The 25,048-nt window shown below is 47.9% G+C and overlaps 1 pseudogene; it reads right to left on the bottom strand.

Moving 5' to 3' along the window:
* The window catches only part of LOC127913897 (glutamate receptor 3-like), a 267,990-nt pseudogene that overhangs the window by 185,054 nt on the left and 57,888 nt on the right, over positions 1–25,048 (bottom strand).

The raw sequence follows: 25,048 nt of genomic DNA, 5'->3' as shown, positions 1-25,048 counted from the left end.
GAATAGACATGATGCTACTGTCTAGAGGGGAGGGAACAGACATGATGCTACTGTCTAGAGGGAACAGACATGATGCTACTGTCTAGAGGGAATAGACATGATGCTACTGTCTAGAGGGAATAGACATGATGATGTCTACTGATGCTACTGTCAAGAGGGAACAGACATGATGCTACTGTCTAGAGGAGGGAATAGACATGATGCTACTGTCTAGAGGGGAGAATAGACATGATGCTACTGTCTAGAGGAGGGAATAGACATGATGCTACTGTCTAGAGGAGGGAATAGACATGATGCTACTGTCTAGAGGAGGGAATAGACATGATGCTACTGTCTAGAGGAGGGAATAGACATGATGCTACTGTCTAGAGGAGGGAACAGACATGATGCTACTGTCTAGAGGAGAATAGGATGCTAACATGATGCATGATGCTAGAGGAGGAACAGACATGATGCTACTGTCTAGAGGTGGGAACAGACATGATTCAACTGTCTAGAGGAGGGAACAGACATGATGCTACTGTCTAGAGGGAACAGACATGATGCTACTGTCTAGAGGAGGGAACAGACATGATGACATGATGCTACTGTCTAGAGGAGGGAACAGACATGATGCTACTGTCTAGAGGAGGGAATAGACATGATGCTACTGTCGGGAGGGAACAGACATGATGCTACATGTTGTCTGAGGAGGGAAACAGACATGATGTTGTCACAACACGTACACACACACACGTGCTACTGTCTACACTACTGTCGGGACGTACACAACACACGTACACACACACACACACACACACACACACACACACACACACACACACACACACACACACACACACACACACACACACACACACACACACACACACCTAACATCTAAGAAACAGCACAATAACTCTTTATTAATACAAATAACTATCCCCTAAAGGTATAGAGCGTAGTTTCCACTCTGTAATATCAGCTCGACTGCAGCAACAACAGCTGTAGCACACAGCTAATTTAAGACGAGAAACAAGCCAAAACTTACACCATGATTAAACAGAGATTAATCAACACATTAAGGCAATGGCATACTGCATCCAAAGCTTAGTTACAATGGCATACTGCATCCAAAGCTTAGTTACAATGGCATACTGCATCCAAAGCTTAGTTACAATGGCATACTGCACCCAAAGCTTAGTTATAATGGCATACTGCATCCAAAGCTTAGTTATAATGGCATACTGCATCCAAAGCTTATTACCATACTGCATCCAAAGCTTAGTTACAATGGCATACTGCACCCAAAGCTTAGTTATAATGGCATACTGCATCCAAAGCTTAGTTATAATGGCATACTGCATCCAAAGCTTAGTTACAATGGCATACTGCATCCAAAGCTTAGTTACAATGGCATACTGCATCCAAAGCTTAGTTACAATGGCATACTGCATCCAAAGCTTAGTTACAATGGCATACTGCATCCAAAGCTTAGTTACAATGGCATACTGCATCCAAAGCTTAGTTACAATGGCATACTGCATCCAAAGCTTAGTTACAATGGCATACTGCATCCAAAGATTAGCTACGGTGACATACTGCATCCAAAGCTTAGTTACGGTGGCATACTGCATCCAAAGCTTAGTTAAAATGGCATACTGCATCCAAAGCTTAGTTATAATGGCATACTGCATCCAAAGCTTAGTTATAATGGCATACTGCATCCAAAGCTTAGTTACAATGGCATACTGCACCCAAAGCTTAGTTACAATGGCATACTGCATCCAAAGCTTAGTTAATGGCATACTGCATCCAAAGCTTAGTTACAATGGCATACTGCATCCAAAGCTTGGTTACAATGGCATACTGCATCCAAAGCTTAGTTACAATGGCATACTGCATCCAAAGCTTAGTTACAATGGCATACTGCATCCAAAGTTTAGTTACAATGGCATACTGCATCCAAATCTTAGTTACAATGGCATACTGCATCCAAAGCTTAGTTAAAATGGCATACTGCATCCAAAGCTTAGTTACAATGGCATACTGCATCCAAAGCTTAGTTACAATGGCATACTGCATCCAAAGATTAGTTACGGTGACATACTGCATCCAAAGCTTAGTTACAATGGCATACTGCATCCAAAGCTTAGTTAAAATGGCATACTGCATCCAAAGCTTAGTTATAATGGCATACTGCATCCAAAGCTTAGTTATAATGGCATACTGCATCCAAAGCTTAGTTACAATGGCATACTGCATCCAAAGCTTAGTTACAATGGCATACTGCATCCAAAGCTTAGTTAATGGCATACTGCATCCAAAGCTTAGTTACAATGGCATACTGCATCCAAAGCTTAGTTAAAATGGCATACTGCATCCAAAGCTTAGTTACAATGGCATACTGCATCCAAAGCTTAGTTACAATGGCATACTGCACCCAAAGCTTAGTTACGGTGACATACTGCACCCAAAGCTTAGTTATGGTGACATACTGCATCCAAAGCTTAGTTACTGTGACATACTGCATCCAAACATTACTACCAATGACATACTGCATCCAAAGATTACTACCAATGACATACTGCATCCAAAGATTACTACCAAGACATACTGCATCCAAAGATTACTACCAATGACATACTGCATCCGAAGATTACTACCAAGACATACTGCATCCAAATATTACTACCAATGACATACTGCATACAAAGATTACTACCAAGACATACTGCATTCAAATATTACTACCAATGACATACTGCATACAAAGATTACTACCAATGACATACTGCATCCAAAGATTACTACCAAGACATACTGCATCCAAATATTACTACCAATGACATACTGCATCCAAAGATTACTACCAATGACATACTGCATCCAAAGATTACTACCAATGACATACTGCATCCAAAGATTACTACCAAGACATACTGCATCCAAATATTACTACCAATGACATACTGCATCCAAAGATTACTACCAATGACATACTGCATCCAAAGCTTAGTTACAACAACATACATTTCTTCCATTTATAAAGAAGATGGAGTTGGTGAATGGCCTGTAGATTACAATACACAGTGCTTATAGAATGTCACCCACTTCCTTGTTTCAAGTAGGTAATGTTCCAGCACACTAGATCATGTACAGTATACTTTGTCGTTTTGGCCATGAATATTATCAACGTTGACAATGTCAACTGTTTCAAGGGCACCCCTAAGAGTCAATACAACCAAACCATGTCAAAGTCTATGGTAGACCCAGCCTGTCAAACCTTACCTACCGCAGTCTGTATTGTATGTTAAATTACGTAACAATATCTACTATTATCAATGATTTTGCAGTCAAAAACTACTTCAAGAGCGCCTACCTCTGTCTGTGTGTTTACCTCACACCCTGAACTATATCAAGGCCTGTGATGGCATGGCACCTACCTCTGTCTGTGTGTTTACCTCACACCCTGAACTATATCAAGGCCTGTGATGGCATGGCACCTACCTCTGTCTGTGTGTTTACCTCACACCCTGAACTACATCAAGACCTGTGATGGCATGGCACCTACCTCTGTCTGTGTGTTTACCTCACACCCTGAACTATATCAAGGCCTGTGATGGCATGGCACCTACCTCTGTCTGTGTGTTTACCTCACACCCTGAACTATATCAAGGCCTGTGATGGCATGGCACCTACCTCTGTCTGTGTGTTTACCTCACACCCTGAACTATATCAAGGCCTGTGATGGCATGGCACCTACCTCTGTCTGTGTGTTTACCTCACCCTGAACTATATCAAGGTCTGTGATGGCATGGCACCTACCTCTGTCTGTGTGTTTACCTCACACCCTGAACTATATCAAGGCCTGTGATGGCATGGCACCTACCTCTGTCTGTGTGTTTACCTCACACCCTGAACTATATCAAGGCCTGTGATGGCATGGCACCTACCTCTGTCTGTGTGTTTACCTCACACCCTGAACTACATCAAGGCCTGTGATGGCATGGCACCTACCTCTGTCTGTGTGTTTACCTCACACCCTGAACTATATCAAGGCCTGTGATGGCATGGCACCTACCTCTGTCTGTGTGTTTACCTCACACCCTGAACTATATCAAGGCCTGTGATGGCATGGCACCTACCTCTGTCTGTGTGTTTACCTCACACCCTGAACTATATCAAGGCCTGTGATGGCATGGCACCTACCTCTGTCTGTGTGTTTACCTCACACCCTGAACTATATCAAGGCCTGTGATGGCATGGCACCTACCTCTGTCTGTGTGTTTACCTCACACCCTGAACTATATCAAGGCCTGTGATGGCATGGCACCTACCTCTGTCTGTGTGTTTACCTCACACCCTGAACTATATCAAGGCCTGTGATGGCATGGCACCTACCTCTGTCTGTGTGTTTACCTCACACCCTGAACTATATCAAGGCCTGTGATGGCATGGCACCTACCTCTGTCTGTGTGTTTACCTCACACCCTGAACTATATCAAGGCCTGTGATGGCATGGCACCTACCTCTGTCAGTGTCGTAGAGGTAGACAAACTTTTGCCACTTGTAGTGTGACAGCAGGCTGAGGACGGCCCCACGCAGTGCAGGTCTCATCTGGATGACAAACTGCACCTCGTTGTCGGTGGGGTAACTGGGCGTGACGAAGGAGGTGTGCAGCGCACCACAGAATGACGTCAGGGTGTTCATAGACTTTTTATCGTAGAAGCCGAAGATGGCATAGACCCCTCGGGAGAACTGAGAGCAGACTGGAGAGAGAGGGAGAGAGGGAGGGAGGCAGGGAGGGGGGCGTTAGGATGCTTAAGAGAGACAACAAGATCAGACACACACCCACACAAATGTCAAGTGTTTGAAAACGCAAACATCTTCGGTAGCTACACTGTAGAAAATCTATAACAGCCAATTTGTGGAATGAGATCTTGCAGTAAGACCAGCATTACTCTTCATCAGTCAGACCAGCATTACTCTTCATCAGTCAGACCAGCATTACTCTTCATCAGTCAGACCAGCATTACTCTTCATCAGTCAGACCAGCATTACTCTTCATCAGTCAGACCAGCATTACTCTTCATCAGTCAGACCAGCATTACTCTTCATCAGTCAGACCAGCATTACTCTTCATCAGTCAGACCAGCATTACTCTTCATCAGTCAGACCAGCATTACTCTTCATCAGTCAGCCTATCTGCGTTGGATGACATTTATTCACCTGGGGAAAACACTTGCATTTATTTGTAGATCTGTCATGTTCTCTGGTGAGACCTCAGAATCTGGCAGCAATAAAGACACCGACAATGTCGTAAATGGCACACTATTTAAAGTGCACTACTTTTGACCAGGTCTCATAGGGCTCTGTCAAAACTAGTGCACTACAAAGGGAAGAGGGAAACACACGTTTTAGTCAAGAACAGACCAGGGACTTTTGCAACTATTCTATTGGTTCCATTGCGCCAGGCAAGCTCAATCAAACCCAGATGAAGCATTTGAAATAATGGTGAAGGTTTGGTGAAGGAACATGTGGCTGATGGTGTGGCTAACCTAATGTAGCATGCGTAGAAACACACACAGCTGGGTCCCCACTTCTGTTTATCAGGGGAAACAGAAGTCAGGTTAATAATACTGTATCCCTGAAAACAAGAAACATTCCGATTTCACTTATGACACACTACCACTGTGTCATACAATTGTTCCAATTGGAAAATCAAGCTTTCTGATTGGCTAATAAAGTGCTCTGAACGTCTCCAAGCCTCTGGAATGACACAGATGGCTGAGCAGTGGAAACATCCAATCATATCTCCTGTTTTAATGGCATGTTGAACATTGAGGGTGTTAGAATGCAACAGCTAGAATGTACAACGCTGTAGTGGAGCAGGTCCCCATTCTCATCGACAGGGCTGTAGTGGAACAGGTCCCCATTCTCATAGACTGTAGTGGAGCAGGTCCCCATTCTCATCGACTGTTGTGGAGCAGGTTCCCATTCTCATCGACTGTTGTGGAGCAGGTCCCCATTCTCATCGACTGTAGTGGAGCAGGTCCCCATTCTCATCGACTGTAGTGGAGCAGGTCCCCATTCTCATGAACGGGGCTGTGGTGGAGCAGGTCCCCATTCTCATCGACGGGGCTGTAGTGGAGCAGGTCCCCATTCTCATGGACGGGGCTGTAGTGGAGCAGGTCCCCATTCTCATGGACGGGGCTGTATTGGAGCAGGTCCCCATTCTCATCGACGGGGCTGTAGTGGAACAGGTCCCCATTCTCATCGACGGGGCTGTAGTGGAGCAGGTCCCCATTCTCATCGACGGGGCTGTGGTGGAACAGGTCCCCATTCTCATCGACGGGGCTGTGGTGGAGCAGGTCCCCATTCTCATCGACTGTAGTGGAGCAGGTCCCCATTCTCACGACTGTAGTGGAGCAGGTCCCCATTCTCATCGACTGTAGTGGAGCAGGTCCCCATTCTCATCGACGGGGCTGTGGTGGAGCAGGTCCCCATTCTCATCGACTGTAGTGGAGCAGGTCCCCATTCTCATCGACTGTAGTGGAGCAGGTCCCCATTCTCATCGACTGTAGTGGAGCAGGTCCCCATTCTCATGGACGGGGCTGTAGTGGAGCAGGTCCCCATTCTCATCGACGGGGCTGTGGTGGAGCAGGTCCCCATTCTCATCGACTGTTGTGGAGCAGGTCCCCATTCTCATCGACTGTTGTGGAGCAGGTCCCCATTCTCATCGACTGTAGTGGAGCAGGTCCCATTCTCATCGACTGTAGTGGAGCAGGTCCCCATTCTCATGAACGGGACTGTGGTGGAGCAGGTCCCCATTCTCATGGACGGGGCTGTAGTGGAGCAGGTCCCCATTCTCATGGACGGGGCTGTAGTGGAGCAGGTCCCCATTCTCATGGACAGGGCTGTATTGGAGCAGGTCCCCATTCTCATCGACGGGGCTGTAGTGGAACAGGTCCCCATTCTCATCGACTGTAGTGGAGCAGGTCCCCATTCTCATCGACTGTAGTGGAGCAGGTCCCCATTCTCATTGACTGTAGTGGAGCAGGTCCCCATTCTCATCGACGGGGCTGTGGTGGAGCAGGTCCCCATTCTCATCGACGGGGCTGTGGTGGAGCAGGTCCCCATTCTCATCGACTGTAGTGGAGCAGGTCCCCATTCTCATCGACTGTAGTGGAGCAGGTCCCCATTCTCATCGACTGTTGTGGAGCAGGTCCCCATTCTCATCGACGGGGCTGTGGTGGAACAGGTCCCCATTCTCATCGACTGTAGTGGAGCAGGTCCCCATTCTCATCGACTGTAGTGGAGCAGGTCCCCATTCTCATCGACTGTAGTGGAGCAGGTCCCCATTCTCATTGACTGTAGTGGAGCAGGTCCCCATTCTCATTGACTGTAGTGGAGCAGGTCCCCATTCTCATCGACGGGGCTGTGGTGGAGCAGGTCCCCATTCTCATCGACGGGGCTGTGGTGGAGCAGGTCCCCATTCTCATCGACTGTAGTGGAGCAGGTCCCCATTCTCATCGACTGTAGTGGAGCAGGTCCCCATTCTCATGAACGGGGCTGTGGTGGAGCAGGTCCCCATTCTCATGGACGGGGCTGTAGTGGAGCAGGTCCCCATTCTCATGAACGGGGCTGTGGTGGGAGCAGGTCCCCATTCTCACGGACGGGGCTGTAGTGGAGCAGGTCCCCATTCTCATGGATTGGGGCTGTATTAGAGCAGGTCCCCATTCTCATCGACGGGGCTGTAGTGGAACAGGTCCCCATTCTCATCGACTGTAGTGGAGCAGGTCCCCATTCTCACCGACTGTAGTGGAGCAGGTCCCCATTCTCATCGACTGTTGTGGAGCAGGTCCCCATTCTCATCGACGGGGCTGTGGTGGAACAGGTCCCCATTCTCATCGACTGTAGTGGAGCAGGTCCCCATTCTCATCGACTGTAGTGGAGCAGGTCCCCATTCTCATCGACTGTAGTGGAGCAGGTCCCCATTCTCATCGACTGTAGTGGAGCAGGTCCCCATTCTCATCGACTGTAGTGGAGCAGGTCCCCATTCTCATCGACGGGGCTGTGGTGGAGCAGGTCCCCATTCTCATCGACTGTAGTGGAGCAGGTCCCCATTCTCATCGACTGTAGTGGAGCAGGTCCCCATTCTCATGGACGGGGCTGTAGTGGAGCAGGTCCCCATTCTCATCGACGGGGCTGTGGTGGAGCAGGTCCCCATTCTCATCGACGAGGCTGTGGTGGAGCAGGTCCCCATTCTCATGGACGGGGCTGTGGTGGAGCAGGTCCCCATTCTCATGGACGGGGCTGTGGTGGAGCAGGTCCCCATTCTCATGGACGGGGCTGTGGTAGAAAGGTCCCCATTCTCATGGACGGGGCTGTGGTGGAGCAGGTCCCCATTCTCATGGACGGGGCTGTGGTGGAGCAGTTCCACATTCTCAAACTGTTCCACCACAGTCGATGGATGAGAGCTTCAAGTTCCTTAACTTCCACATTACCAACAAACTATCATGGTCCAAACACACCAAGACAGTCATGAAGAGGACACGACTAAACCTATTCTACCTCAGGAGACTGAAAAGTTTTGGCATGGGTCCCCAGATCCTTCAAAGAATTTACAGCTGCAACATTGAGAGCATCTGGTTGCATCACTGCCTGGTATGGCAACTGCTCGGCCTCGGCCCGCAAGGCACTACAGAGGGTAGTGCGTATGGCCCAGTACATCACTGGGGCCAAGTTTCCTGACATCCAGGACCTCTATACCAGGCAGTGTGAGAGGAAGGCCCTAAAATTGTCAGACTCCATCCACCTTAGTCATAGACTGTTCTCTTGTGCTACCGCCACAAGACAACTGAACATCCAATCAAATGGCTACCTGGACTATTTGTATTGCCCTCCCCTCTTTTACATTGCTGCTATGACCTTAATCACCTCATCTAACCAGTGCCCCCGCACATGGACTCTGTAACAGTACTCCCTGTATATAGTCTCCACATTGACTCTGTACCAGTACTCCCTGTATATAGTCTCCACATTGACTCTGTACCAGTACTCCCTGTATATAGTCTCCACATTGACTCTGTACCAGTACTCCCTGTATATAGTCTCCACATTGACTCTGTACCAGTACTCCCTGTATATAGTCTCCACATTGACTCTGTACCAGTACTCCCTGTATATAGCCTCGCTATTATTGTTTTTTTGATGCTGCTCTTTAATTATTTGTTACTTTTATTTATTTTTAGGGGGGGGGGGTATGTTTCTTAAAACTGCATTGTGGGTTAAGTACGCATTTCAGGTACCTGTTGTATTCGGCACGTGACAAATAGAATTTGATTTGATAATGCCTGAAGAAAATCTGAAGAGGCACAAAGTACGTGAGAATGGTAGGGGGGGTGTTGTGTAGGGGTCTAGGCCCCCCTTCTAGATGTTGGAGAATTTTGCAATCTGAAACTGCATTTTCCTGCAAATCTAAAGCCAAAATCAGTATGCATAATTCTAGGGAAAAAAATATGTTCATTTTTCTACAGATCTAAGCAAACATCTTGAGAGACTAAATATGCCTCCCTTCATCTCTGCTGAACTGTGTAAAAGATTGAAATCAATGGGAGTCTTTATTCAGTGCATTTAGTAATTGCTTGCTTTTCTAAAGTCTACCAACCTTGCCAGCAGGAATGCCAGCTAAGATAGTTAGACAAGCTAGCTACTATAAGAGAGCATCCATTGATTGCACCATTGAGAGCACCATTGAGAGCACCATTGAGAGCATCCTGTCTGCTGTATCACTGCCTGATATGGCAACTGCACCGCCCACAACCACAAGCCTCTCCAGAGGGTGATGCGGTCAGCCCAACGCATCACCAGGGGGCACACTGCCTGCCCTCCAGGACTTCTACAGCACCCCTGTGTCACAGGAAGGCCAAGAAGATCATCAAGGACCTCAGCCACCCGGTCAAGACCTGTTCACCCCGCTACCATCAGGATGGCAGAAAGACAGTACAGGAGTATCAAACCTGGGACCGAGGGACTGAAAAACTGCTTCTCTCACCAGGCCATTAGACTGTTATATAGTCACCGCCCAGTCTTGCCCTGGACGTAGTCACTGTAACTAGCCGGCTACAACCCTGTACCCAACTATGCAACTTAGAGACTGCTGCCTTATGTACATAGTCATTGAACACGGGTCTCTTAATAATGTTTACATACTGTTTTACCGACTTCATGTGTACACTGAGTATACAAAACATTTATTCCTAATATTGACCACACACACACGCACAGTCTTGTGCAGCTAACATTATTTGGGGATATAAGATTCAGTCCCATTCAAAATCCTATTTTCCCCTAACCCTAAACCAAACCCTAACTCATACCCTTCCCCTAACCTTAATCCAAAAAGCTGAACTTAACCCTAACCCATGCCCTTAACCTAACCTAACCTTAACCCAAAACCTAAACTTAACCCTAGCTCCTATTCCCTAACTCCTAACCCTAACCTAATTATAACCTTAACCCTAAACCCCTTAGAAATAGCATGTGACCTTGTGGGGACCAACAAAATGTCCCCAGCCGGTCAAATGTGTTTGCTTACTATAAACCTAGTTAACAGTCTGTACTGAAACCCTAGTTAACAGTCTGCCCTGAAACCCTAGTTAACAGTCTGTCCTGAAACCCTATTTAAGTCTGTCCTGTAAACTGTCCTGAAACCCTAGTCAACAGTCTGTCCTGTAAACTGTCCTGAAACCCTAGTTAACAGTCTGTCCTGAAACCCTAGTTAACAGTCTGTCCTGAAACCCTAGTTAACAGTCTGCCCTGAAACCCGAGTTAACAGTCTGCCCTGAAACCCGAGTTAACAGTCTGCCCTGAAACCCTAGTTAACAGTCTGTCCTGAAACCCTAGTTAACAGTCTGTCCTGAAACCCGAGTTAACAGTCTGCCCTGAAACCCTAGTTAACAGTCTGCCCCGAAACCCTAGTTAACAGTCTGTCCTGAAACCCTAGTTAACAGTCTGTCCTGAAACCCTAGTTAACAGTCTGTCCTGAAACCCTAGTTAACAGTCTGCCCCTGAAACCCTAGTTAACAGTCTGCCCTGAAACCCTAGTTAACAGTCTGCCCCTGAAACCCTAGTTTACAGTCTGCCCTGAAACCCTAGTTAACAGTCTGCCCTGAAACCCTAGTTAACAGTCTGCCCTGAAACCCTAGTTAACAGTCTGCCCTGAAACCCTACTTAACAGTCTGCCCTGAAACCCTAGTTAACAGTCTGCCCTGAAACCCTAGTTAACAGTCTGCCCTGAAACCCTAGTTAACAGTCTGCCCTGAAACCCTAATTAACAGTCTGCCCTGAAACTCTAGTTAACAGTCTGTCCTGAAAGCCTAGTTAACAGTCTGCCCTGAAACCCTAGTTAACAGTCTGCCCTGAAACCCTAGTTAACAGTCTGTCCTTGTAACGGCTCTCTTCTATCTCCTCCTCTGACGAAGAGGTTGAACAAGGATCGACCAAAATGCAGCGTGATGATGATTCATGATATTTTAATGAAGAAAACCTATACATACAGAAACTACAAAAATAACGAAATGAAATAATGAAAACTGAAACAGCCCTATCTGGTGCAAACACAAAGACAGGAACAATCACCCACGAAAACACTCACAGAATATGGCTGCCTAAATATGGCTCCCAATCAGAGACAACGGAAATCACCTGACTGATTGAGAACCGCCTCAGGCAGCCATAGACTAATTAGACACCCCACAAAACCCCAAGACAAAAACACACCACAATAACCCATGTCACACCCTGGCCTGACCAAATAAATAAAGAAAACACAAAATACTAAGACCAAGGCGTGACAGTCCTGAAAGCCTAGTTAACAGTCTGCCCTGAAACCCTAGTTAACAGTCTGTCCTGAAACCAGAGTTAACAGTCTGTCCTGAAAACCGAGTTAACAGTCTGTCCTGAAACCCAAAGTTAACAGGCTGTCCTAAAACCCTAGTTAACAGTCTGCCCTGAAACCCTAGTTAACAGTCTGTCCTGAAACCCTAGTCAACAGTCTGTCCTGTAAACTGGCCTGAAACCCTATTTAAGTCTGTCCTGAAACCCTAGTTAACTGTCTGTCCTGAAACCCGAGTTAACAGTCTGTCCTGAAACCCTAGTTAACAGTCTGCCCTGAAACCCTAGTTAACAGTCTGTCCTGAAACCCTAGTCAACAGTCTGTCCTGTAAACTGGCCTGAAACCCTAGTTAACAGTCTGTCCTGTAAGCTGGCCTGAAACCCTAGTCAACAGTCTGTCCTGTAAACTGGCCTGAAACCCTAGTTAACAGTCTGTCCTGAAACCCGAGTTAACAGTCTGCTCTGAAACCCTAGTTAACAGTCTGCCCTGAAACCCTATTTAAGTCTGTCCTGAAACCCTATTTAACAGTCTGCCCTGAAACCCTAGTTAACAATCTGTCCTGAAACCCTAGTTAACAGTCTGCCCTGAAACCCTAGTTAAGTCTGTCCTGAAAACCTAGTTAACAGTCTGTCCTGAAACCCTAGTTAACAGTCGGTCCTGAAACCCAAAGTTAACAGGCTGTCCTAAAACCCTAGTTAACAGTCTGCCCTGAAACCCTAGTTAACAGTCTGTCCTGAAACCCTAGTCAACAGTCTGTCCTGTAAACTGGCCTGAAACCCTAGTTAACAGTCTGTCCTGAAACCCTAGTTAACAGTCTGTCCTGAAACCCTAGTTAACAGTCTGTCCTGAAACCAGAGTTAACAGTCTGCCCTGAAACCCTAGTTAACAGTCTGCCCTGAAACCGTAGTTAACAATCTGTCCTGAAACCCTAGTTAACAGTCTGCCCTGAAACCCTAGTTAAGTCTGCCCTGAAAACCTAGTTAACAGTCTGCCCTGAAACCCTAGTTAACAGTCTGCCCTGAAACCCTAGTTAACAGTCTGCCCTGAAACCCTAGTTAACAGTCTGCCCTGAAACCCTAGTTAACAGTCTGCCCTGAAACCCTAGTTAACAGTCTGCCCTGAAACCCTAGTTAACAGTCTGTCCTGAAAGCCTAGTTAACAGTCTGCCCTGAAAGCCTAGTTAACAGTCTGCCCTGAAACCCTAGTTAACAATCTGTCCTGAAAGCCTAGTTAACAGTCTGCCCTGAAACCCTAGTTAACAGTCTGCCCTGAAACCCTAGTTAACAGTCTGTCCTGAAACCCGAGTTAACAGTCTGTCCTGAAAACCGAGTTAACAGTCTGTCCTGAAACCCAAAGTTAACAGGCAGTCCTAAAACCCTAGTTAACAGTCTGCCCTGAAACCCTAGTTAACAGTCTGTCCTGAAACCCTAGTCAACAGTCTGTCCTGTAAACTGGCCTGAAACCCTAGTTAAGTCTGTCCTGAAACCCTAGTTAACTGTCTGTCCTGAAACCCGAGTTAACAGTCTGTCCTGAAACCCTAGTTAACAGGCTGTCCTGTAAGGTCACTCACAAGCTAGGCTGAAGTTACCTAAAGAACCCTCTCCATCCATCCAAGTATTTGGGTGTCCATGTTCTCTCTTGGTCTCATAACCAGAGGTTGCGTCCCAAATGGTACACTTTTCCATATATAATGCACTACTTACTTTCTGACGAGAGTCTTACGGACCTTTGTCAAAAGGTAGTGCACTTTGTATGGAATAGGGTGCCATTTGGAATGCACACAGAGTCCTCTGTTGCCGTGGAAGGACGGAAGAGTCCTCTGTTGCCGTGGAAGGACGGAAGAGTCCTCTGTTGCCGTGGAAGGACGGAAGAGTCCTCTGTTGCCGTGGAAGGACGGAAGAGGCCTCTGTTGCCGTGGAAGGACGGAAGAGGCCTCTGTTGCCGTGGAAGGACGGAAGAGGCCTCTGTTGCCGTGGAAGGACGGAAGAGGCCTCTGTTGCCGTGGAAGGACGGAAGAGGCCTCTGTTGCCGTGGAAGGACGGAAGAGGCCTCTGTTGCCGTGGAAGGACGGAAGAGGCCTCTGTTGCCGTGGAAGGACGGAAGAGGCCTCTGTTGCCGTGGAAGGACGGAAGAGGCCTCTGTTGCCGTGGAAGGACGGAAGAGGCCTCTGTTGCCGTGGAAGGACGGAAGAGGCCTCTGTTGCCGTGGAAGGACGGAAGAGGCCTCTGTTGCCGTGGAAGGACGGAAGAGGCCTCTGTTGCCGTGGAAGGACGGAAGAGGCCTCTGTTGCCGTGGAAGGACGGAAGAGGCCTCTGTTGCCGTGGAAGGACGGAAGAGGCCTCTGTTGCCGTGGAAGGACGGAAGAGGCCTCTGTTGCCGTGGAAGGACGGAAGAGGCCTCTGTTGCCGTGGAAGGACGGAAGAGGCCTCTGTTGCTGTTGCCGTGGAAGGACGGAAGAGGCCTCTGTTGCCGTGGAAGGACGGAAGAGGCCTCTGTTGCCGTGGAAGACGGAAGAGGCCTCTGTTGCCGTGGGAAAGAGGCCTCTGTTGCCGTGGAAGGACGGAAGAGGCCTCTGTTGCCGTGGAAGGACGGAAGAGGCCTCTGTTGCCGTGGAAGGACGGAAGAGGCCTCTGTTGCCGTGGAAGGACGGAAGAGGCCTCTGTTGCCGTGGAAGGACGGAAGAGGCCTCTGTTGCCGTGGAAGGACGGAAGAGGCCTCTGTTGCCGTGGAAGGACGGAAGAGGCCTCTGTTGCCGTGGAAGGACGGAAGAGGCCTCTGTTGCCGTGGAAGGACGGAAGAGGCCTCTGTTGCCGTGGAAGGACGGAAGAGGCCTCTGTTGCCGTGGAAGGACGGAAGAGGCCTCTGTTGCCGTGGAGGGGACGGAAGAGGCCTCTGTTGCCGTGGAGGGACGGAAGAGGCCTCTGTTGCCGTGGAGGGACGGAAGAGGCCTCTGTTGCCGTGGAGGGACGGAAGAGGCCTCTGTTGCCGTGGAGGGACGGAAGAGGCCTCTGTTGCCGTGGAGGGACGGAAGAGGCCTCTGTTGCCGTGGAGGGACGGAAGAGGCCTCTGTTGCCGTGGAAGGACGGAAGAGGCCTCTGTTGCCGTGGAAGGACGGAAGAGGCCTCTGTGTGTTGATGTAAATGTCACTGTTGATTATATCTCTTTACTGGTTCTCCTCTCGCTCTCTGTTTGCCCCCATGTCTCTCTCTCTTGTCCTGACTACGTTCCCTGCCTCTGTTTTCTCTTCCCCAGTCCCATTGCCCCCCCCCCCTTTCTCTCCCTCCCTTCTCCCTCCCCTCCGCTCCCCTTTCAATTCAATTCAATTCAATTCAATTCAATTCAAGGGCTTTATTGGCATGGGAAACATGTGTTAACATTGCCAAAGCAAGTGAGGTAGATAATATATAAAGTGAATATATAAAGTGAAATAAACAATAAAAATTAACAGTAAACATTACACATACAGAAGTTTCAAAACAATAAAGACATTACAGATGTCATATTATATATATACAGTGTTTTAACAATGTACAAATGGTTAAAGGACACAAGATAAAATAAATAAGCATAAATATGGGTTGTATTTACAATGGTGTCTGTTCTTCACTGGTTGCCCTTTTCTCGTGGCAACAGGTCACACATCTTGCTGCTGTGATGGCACACTGTGGAATTTCACCTCTCTCCCTCCCTTCTCCCTCCCCCCCCCCCCTCCCCCCTCCGCTCCCCCTCTCTCCCTCCCTTCTTTCTCCCCCTCCGCTCCCCCTTTCTCTCCATCCCTTCTTCCTCCCCCTCCCCTCCCCCTTTCTCTCCCTCCCTTCTTCCTCCCCTCCGCTCCCCCTTTCTCTCCCTCCCTTCTCCCTCCCCCTTTCTCTCCCTTCCTTCTTCCTCCCCCTCCGCTCCCCCCTTTCTCTCCCTCCCTTCTTCCTCCCCCTCCCCTCCCCCTTTCTCTCCCTCCCTTATTCCTCCCCCTCCCCTCCCTCCTTCTTCTTCCTCCCCCTCCCCTCCCTCCCTTCTTCCTCCCCTCCGCTCCCCCTTTCTTTCCCTCCCTTCTTCCTCCCCTCCCCTCCCCCCTTTCTCTCCCTCCCTTCTTCCTCCCCCTCCACTCCCCCTTTCTTTCCCTCCCTTCTTCCTCCCCCTCCCCTCCCCCTTTCTCTCCCTCCCCTTATTCCTCCCCCTCCCCTCCCTCCCCTTCCTCCCCCTCCCCTCCCTCCCTTCTTCCTCCCCTCCGCTCCCCCCTTTTCTTTCCCTCCCTTCTTCCTCCCCCTCCCCTCCCCCTTTCTCTCCCCTCCCTTCTTCCTCCCCCTCCACTCCCCCTTTCTTTCCCTCCCTTCTTCCTCCCCCTCCCCTCCCCCCTTTCTCTCCCTCCCTTCTTCCTCCCCTCCACTCCCCCCTTTCTCTCCCTCCCTTCTCCCTCCCCCTCCGCTCCCCCTTTCTCTCCCTCCCTTCTCCCTCCATCTCTCCGTTCTTCCAGACCTAAATCAGACTTGTCCCCTTTAAAGCCAGCAAAATGCTGACACACACACACGCACACGCACACGCACACGCACACGCACACGCACACGCACACGCGCACGCACACGCACACGCACACGCACACGCACACGCACACGCACGCACACGCACACGCACACACACACACACACACACACACACACACACACACACACACAGGGGTAGATAGCACATAAGTGCTTGGGGGATTGAATTGGCTCATGCCATTTAGAGCTGTGAAGCGCTTCAAACCATTTTACTCAAATGCCAGCCCCTAAACTTCACCAACGCCTCGCCTCCCGTTGCCCAAGATGATGGCCATGACACTTAAAGAGATGAGATGAGCTGACTTCATGCTGCCAGTCTGGATGAATTAAGATCGTCATAACTTGTTTAGGCCTTCATGCCGTGAAATGTACAATGATAAAAGTAATCAAGATACTATTTTTTTATTTTATTTATTTCACCTTTATTTAACCAGGTAGGCTAGTTGAGAACAAGTTCTCATTTGCAACTGCGACCTGGCCAAGATAAAGCATAGCAGTGTGAACAGACAACACAGAGTTACACATGGAGTAAACAATTAGCAAGTCAATAACACAGTAGAAAAAAAAATGGGCAGTCTATATACAATGTGTGCAAAAGGCATGAGGAGGTAGGCGAATAATACAATTTTGCAGATTAACACTGGAGTGATAAATGATCAGATGGGCATGTACAGGTAGAGATATTGGTGTGCAAAGAGCAGAAAAGTAAATAAATAAAAACAGTATAAAAACAGTATGGGAATGAGGTAGGTGAAAAAGGGTGAGCTATTTACCTATAGACTATGTACAGCTGCAGCGATCGGTTAGCTGCTCGGATAGCTGATGTTTGAAGTTGGAGAGCGAGATAAAAGTCTCCAACTTCAGCGATTTTTGCAATTCGTTCCAGTCACAGGCAGCAGAGTACTGGAACGAAAGGCGGCCAAATGAGGTGTTGGCTTTAGGGATGATCAGTGAGATACACCTGCTGGAGCGCGTGCTACGGATGGGTGTTGCCATCGTGACCAGTGAGCTGAGATAAGGCGGAGCTTTACCTAGCATGGACTTGTAGATGACCTGGAGCCAGTGGGTCTGGCGACGAATATGTAGTGAGGGCCAGCCGACTAGAGCATACAAGTCGCAGTGGTGGGTGGTATAAGGTGCTTTAGTGACAAAACGGATGGCACTGTGATAGACTGCATCCAGTTTGCTGAGTAGAGTGTTGGAAGCTATTTTGTAGATGACATCGCCGAAGTCGAGATACTATTGACAAAAGGAGGACGGACCGATCTATTCATCTCATCTACAGCAAAAGGAGTCTATTTCCAGATTTACACATGAACAGCCAACATATAATATGCTTACAAAATGAATATTGTAACGGAATGATCATTGCCTGAGGAGGTTTTCCGCTGAATAACTCCTCATCAGACATGGTTGAAGGAAAAGGTACCGCCAGTCTCTCTGTGTGTATGTGTCTGTGTGCGGGTGTGTGTGTGTGTGTGTGTGTGTGTGTGCGGGTGTGCGTATAGACTGGCACTGCACTACTGACAAAGCACCTTCTAATAAATCCCAGCCTGTGTGTGACTGAAGTGTGTGTTTAATGTGAATGATGGGTGGTGGGTAGGGGTCTGGCATGAAGACCCTCTCTCACAGAGCCTAGTTCATCTGGATCTTATGCAGTCAGAGCAGAGGTTGCGGCCCACTGATCCCACTCTGTAGCTGGGAACAATCCTATACTGCAACTATAACCACTCTGTAACTCGGGACAACCCTCTACTACCTCTATACCTCCTCTGTAGCCGGGGACAACCATCTACTGCAACCATAACCACTCTGTAACTCGGGACAACCCTCTACTGCATCTATAACCACTCTGTAGCTGGGAACAAGCCTCTACTGCAACTATAACCACTCTGTAGCTGGGGACAATCCTCTACTGCAATTATAACCACTCTGTAGCTGGGGACAATCCTCTACTGCAACTATAACCACTCTGTAGCTGGGGACAATCCTCTACTGCAACTATACCTCCTCTGTAACTCAGGACAACCCTCTACTGCCCCTATACCTCCTCTGTAGATGGGGACAACCCTCTACTGCTCCTATACCTCCTCTGTAGACGGGGACAATCCTCTACTGCCCCTATACCTCCTCTGTAGACAGGGACAATTTGCTACTGCCCCTATACCTCCTCTGTAGCCGGGGACAATCCTCTACTGCCTCTAAACCTCCTCTGTAGCTGGGTAAAATCCTCTACTGCTCCTGTACCTCCTCTGTAGCTGGGGACAATCCTCTACTGCCTCTAAACCTCTATGGTCCTCCTTTGCCTGTTATTATATTATTCTAGCTATTCTATTTCTATCTGGTAATATACACTGCATCCCTCTCATCTGACTCTCCTATTGGCCTTATGTCATCCTTTCTACTCCTCTCTCTGTTCTCCTCTCATTCTCTGTCCTCTTATTTCACCTCTCTACGTTCTGCATCATCCTCCTCTTCTCTTCTTTCTTGCCTCCTCTCAAGGGGCTGAGCTCTATACGCCTCCTCCCCTACCTTCTTCTTCTTCTTTACCCCTGGCTCTTTCATCCTCTCTTTCCCATTCTTCCTCCCTTATCTTCTTCTTCTTTACCCCTGGCTCTTCCATCCTCTCTTTCCCATTCTTCCTCCCTTATCTTCTTCTTCCGTACCCCTGGCTCTTCCATCCTCCCTCTCCCATCCCTCCTCCCCTACCTTCTTCTTCTTTACCCATGGCTCTTCAATCCTCTCTCCCATCCCTCCTCCCCTACCTTCTTCTTCTTTACCCATGGCTCTTCAATCCTCTCTCCCATCCCTCCTCCCCTACCTTCTTCTTCTTTACCCATGGCTCTTCAATCCTCTCTCCCATCCCTCCTCCCCTACCTTCTTCTTCTTTACCCCTGGCTCTTCCATCCTCTCTTTCCCATTCTTCCTCCCTTATCTTCTTCTTCCGTACCCCTGGCTCTTCCATCCTCCCTCTCCCATCCCTCCTCCCCTACCTTCTTCTTCTTTACCCATGGCTCTTCAATCCTCTCTCTCCCATCCCTCCTCCCCTACCTTCTTCTTCCGTACCCTGGCTCTTCCATCCTCCCTCTCCCATCCCTCCTCCCCTACCTTCTTCTTCTTCTTTACCCCTGGCTCTTCCATCCTCCCTCTCCTATCCCTCCTCCCCTACCTTCTTCCGTACCCTAGGCTCTTCCCTCCTCTCTCTCCCATCCCTCCTCCCTCCTTCACTCACTCTTCTCGGCTGTGCAGGACATTCCACCATGATTACACTGCCACTTAGTCCAGAGAGTGCCCAATGAACTGTGTGTGTGTGGTGTGCGTAAATGTGTGTGTGTGTGTGTGTGTGTGTGTGTGTGTGTGTGTGTGTGTGTGTGTGTGTGTGTGTGTGTGTGTGTGTGTGTGTGTGTGTGTGTGTGTGTGTGTGTGTGTGGCCAATGAACTGTCCAGTAGGTACTCAATAGACCTCCACTCATTTATTTTCCCTGGCTGCTTCCTTCCCTAAGAGATATCTTACCTGCCTAGTAAAGTCAATGTTCTCTGGGCTGCATCTGGACTATAAGACTGTTTAAATGGGCCTAGTGTGGCTCTAGTGCAAGGCTAACGTGGGCTGTAAGGCTAAAATCAGATTTTAAAAATGTAACACTTCTATATATTTTTTATTTAACTGGGCAAATTCTAATTTACAATGACGGCCTAAACTGTCCAAACCCAGACGACACTGGGGCCAATTATGCGTCGCCCTATGGGACTCTCAATCACAGCCTTTTGTGATACAGCCTGTATTTGAATCAGGGTGTATGTAGTGACGCCTCTAGCAGTGAGATGCAGTGTCTTAGATCGCTGCGCCACTTGCGAGGACTGAATATGATCATAAGACAAGACTAGACCACAGTCCTTATATTACTAGAGCTCATGTCTTACCCGTCACACCCGTTAAAGAAGAACAAGGGGGATGTGAAAGCAGTTTCCCCCAAGTAAAGGTCTGGCTATGTGATGGTTTCCCCCAAGTAAAGGTCTGGCCATGTGATGGTTTTCCCCCAAGTAAAGGTCTGGCTATGTGATGGTTTTCCACCAAGTAAAGGTCTGCCTATGTGATGGTTTTCCACCAAGTAAAGGTCTGTCTATGTGATGGTTTTCCCCAAGTAAAGGTCTGGCTATGTGATGGTTTTCCCCCAAGTAAAGGTCTGGCTATGTGATGGTTTTCCCCAAAAATAAAGGCGTGGCTGTGTGATGGTTTTCCACCAAGTAAACGTCTGGCTATGTGATGGTTTTCCCCCAAGTAAAGGTCTGGTTATGTGATGGTTTTACCCCAAGTAAAGGTCTGGTTATGTGATGGTTTTACCCCAAGTAAAGGTCTGGTTATGTGATGGTTTTACCCCAAGTAAAGGTCTGGCTATGTGATGGTTTTCCACCAAGTAAAGGTCTGGCTATGTGATGGTTTTCCCCAAGTAAAGGTCTGGTTATGTGATGGTTTTACCCCAAGTAAAGGTCTGGTTATGTGATGGTTTTCCCCCAAGTAAAGGTTCAGCTATGTGATGGTTTTCCCTCAAAATAAAGGCGTGGCTATGTGATGGTTTTCCCCCAAGTAAAGGTCTGGCTATGTGATGGTTTTCCCCAAAAATAAAGGCGTGGCTGTGTGATGGTTTTCCCCCAAGTAAAGGTCTGGCTATGTGATGGTTTTCTCCCACGTAATGGTCTGGTTATGTGATGATTTTACCCCAAGTAAAGGTCTGGCTATGTGATGGTTTTCTCCCACGTAATGGTCTGGTTATGTGATGATTTTACCCCAAGTAAAGGTCTGGCTATGTGATGATTTTACCCCAGGTAAAGGTCTGGCTATGTGATGGTTTTCCCCCAAAATAAAGGCGTGGCTGTGTGATGGTTTTCCCCCAAGTAAAGGTCTGGCTATGTGATGGTTTTCTCCCACGTAATGGTCTGGTTATGTGATGATTATACCCCAAGTAAAGGTCTGGCTATGTGATGATTTTACCCCAGGTAAAGGTCTGGCTATGTGATGGTTTTCCCCCAAGTAAAGGTCTGTCTATGTGATGGTTTTCCCCCAAGTAAAGGTCTGGCTATGTGATGGTTTTCCCCCAAGTAAAGGTCTGTCTATGTGATGGTTTTCCCCAAGTAAAGGTCTGGCTATGTGATGATTTTACCCCAGGTAACGGTCTGGCTATGTGATGATTTTCCCCCAAGTAAAGGCATGGCTAAGTGATGGGTTTTCCCCAAAATAAAGGCGTGGCTGTGTGATGGTTTTCCCCCAAGTAAAGGTCTGGTTATGTGATGGTTTACCCCCAAGTAAAGGTCTGGCTATGTGATGGTTTCCCCCAAGTAAAGGTCTGGCTATGTGATGATTTTACCCCAAGTAAAGGTCTGGCTATGTGATGGTTTTCCCCCAAGTAAAGGTCTGGCTATGTGATGGTTTTCCCCCAAGTAAAGGTCTGGCTATGTGATGGTTTTCCCCCAAGTAAAGGTCTGGCTATGTGATGGTTTTCCCCCAAGTAAAGGTCTGGCTATGTGATGGTTTTCCCCAAGTAAAGGTCTGGCTATGTGATGGTTTTCCCCCAAGTAAAGGTCTGGTTATTTGATGGTTTCCCCCAAGTAAAGGTCTGGTTATGTGATGGTTTTCCCCCAAGTAAAGGTCTGGCTATGTGATGGTTTTCCCCAAGTAAAGGTCTGGCTATGTGATGGTTTTCCCCCAAGTAAAGGTCTGTCTATTTGATGGTTTTCCCCCAAGTAAAGGTCCAGCTATGTGATGGTTTTCCCCCAAGTAAAGGTCCAGCTATGTGATGGTTTCCCCCAAAATAAAGGTCTGTCTATGTTATTGTTGTCCCACAAATGAAGGTCTGGCTGTGTGATGGTTGCCATGATCAGCTAAACAATGGCCTTTGTCACACCCACATAACAAATCAGAGGTCTGATGCTCTAAAGAGAAGGGATGAGAACAAGAGAGGAGAAATGTTTGAAGAGGGATGCTGCTTTTTTGACAGTAAATGTGAGATAGCATGGTTTGCTTCATAATAGTTCTGGAGAAAGGAAATCAATTTGCCTGGCCTTAATTGATACATGAGGCGTGGAACACACACATCAGCAGAGACCTCTCTTCATGTGCATGACTGCCTCGACTGTGTGACGTTTCCTCGACAGTGAAGCCAAAACGGCAAACAATTAACCGCTATCTGCACCCTGTTAGAAGATAATGCACACACACACACACACACACACACACACACACACACACACACACACACAGACACACACACACACACACACACACACACACACACACACACACACACACACACACCCCTGCATCTTCAGAACACCAGATACAGATATCAAACAATCTACAGCGAGGATGACATAATTTAGTGATTCCACTATTTGCTGCATTGCAGGGGAAAGCTAATGCTAAAGTTACAGTACTGTTGCAGGGGAAAGCTAATGCTAAAGTTACAGTACTGTTGCAGGGGGAAAGATAATGCTAACGTTGCAGTACTGTTGCAAGGAGGAAAGCTAATGCTAACATTACAGTACTGTTGCAAGGAGGAAAGCTAATGCTAACGTTATTCTGTAGTACTGTTGCAGGGAAAGCGCCAATGCTAAAGATACAATATTGTTGCAGGAGGAGAGCTAATGCTAACATTACAGTACTGTTGCAAGGAGGAAAGCTAATGCTAACGTTATTCTGTAGTACTATTGCAGGGAAAGCGCCAACGCTAAAGATACAATACTGTTGCAGGACATCAAGTATTCTCTTTGGTATACAATCTGGTTTCCGCTCAGGTTATGGATGATTCACTGCAACCTTACAGGTCTTCAATAATGTCACCATTACCCTTGATTCTAAGCCATGTTGTGCTGCTATTTTTATTGACTTGGCCAAAGCTTTTGATACGGTAGAATATTCCATTCTTCTGGGCCGGCTAAGGAGTATTGGTGTCTGAGGGGTCTTTGGCCTGATTTGCTAACTACCTCTCTCAAATAGTGCAGTGTATAAAGTCAGAAAATCTGCTGTCTCAGTCACTGCCTGTCACCAAGGGAGTACCCCAAGGCTCGATCCCAGGCCCCGTGCTCTTCTCAATTTACATAAACATAGCTCAGGTAGTAGGAAGCTCTCTCATCCATTTATATGCAGATGATACAGTCATATAATCAGTTGGCTCCTCCCTGGATTATGTGTTGAACAATCTACAACAAAGCTTTCTTAGTGTCCAACAAGCTTTCTCTGCCCTTAACCTTGTTCTGAACACCTCCAAAACAAAGGTCATGTGGTTTGGTAAGAAGAATGCCCCTCTCCCCACAGGTGTGATTACTACCTCTGAGGGTTTAGAGCTTGAGGTTGCCAGTCACCTCATGCAAGTACATGGGAGTATGGCTAGATGGTACACTGTCCTTCTCTCACTTGCTTTGGCAATGTTAAGATATGTTTCCCATGCCAATAAAGCCCCTTGAATTGAATTGAGAGAGAGAGTCAGCTGCAGCGGAGCACCCCTGGATGGAGAGCATGTTGTGGGTTAAGGACCTTGTTCAAGGGCCCAACAGTAGTGGAATGTTTTGAGGATGTGAACCCAGCAGATCAATTCCGCCTGTTTTTTTTCCCCCAGATCAATTCCGCCTGTTTTTCCCCCAGATCAATTCTGCCTGTTTTTTCCCCCAGATCAATTCCGCCTGTTTTTTCCCCCAGATCAATTCCGCCTGTTTTTTTCCCCCAGATCAATTCCGCCTGTTTTTTCCCCCAGATCAATTCCGCCTGTTTTTTCCCCCAGATCAATTCTGCCTGTTTTTTCCCCCAGATCAATTCCGCCTGTTTTTTTCCCCCAGATCAATTCCGCCTGTTTTTTCCCCCAGATCAATTCTGCCTGTTTTTTCCCCCAGATCAATTCCGCCTGTTTTTTCCCCCAGATCAATTCCGCCTGTTTTTTCCCCCAGATCAATTCCGCCTGTTTTTTCCCCCAGATCAATTCCGCCTGTTTTTTCCCCCAGATCAATTCTGCCTGTTTTTTCCCCAGATCAATTCTGCCTGTTTTTTCCCCCAGATCAATTCCGCCTGTTTTTCCCCAGATCAATTCTGCCTGTTTTTTCCCCCAGATCAATTCCGCCTGTTTTTTCCCCCAGATCAATTCTGCCTGTTTTTTCCCCCAGATCAATTCCGCCTGTTTTTTTCCCCCAGATCAATTCCGCCTGTTTTTTCCCCCAGATCAATTCCGCCTGTTTTTTCCCCAGATCAATTCCGCCTGTTTTTTCCCCCAGATCAATTCCGCCTGTTTTTTCCCCCAGATCAATTCCGCCTGTTTTTTCCCCCAGATCAATTCCGCCTGTTTTTTCCCCCAGATCAATTCTGCCTGTTTTTTTTCCAGGGCTACCTACCTCAAGCTCAGTATGGGTTGTTGTGAAACTGGATCCAGACAATAAGAAAAAAAGGAGCAAAAACATGCATCCACTTTGACATTCTGGGTATGGTGGGGAATGGTGGGGAATGGTGGGGTATGGTGGGGTATTGTGGGGTATTGTGGGGTATGGTGGGGAATGGTGGGGTATGGTGGGGAATGGTGGGGTATGGTGGAGTATGGTGGAGTATGGTGGGGTATGGTGGGGTATTGTGGGGTAACGTGGGGTAACGTGG

Source organism: Oncorhynchus keta, chromosome 30 (assembly GCF_023373465.1).
Source record: "Oncorhynchus keta strain PuntledgeMale-10-30-2019 chromosome 30, Oket_V2, whole genome shotgun sequence".
In the NCBI taxonomy this organism is placed as follows: Eukaryota; Metazoa; Chordata; class Actinopteri; order Salmoniformes; family Salmonidae; genus Oncorhynchus; species Oncorhynchus keta.
Note: the sequence above shows the minus strand (reverse complement) of the source record. Positions and strands in the feature narration are given on the sequence as shown.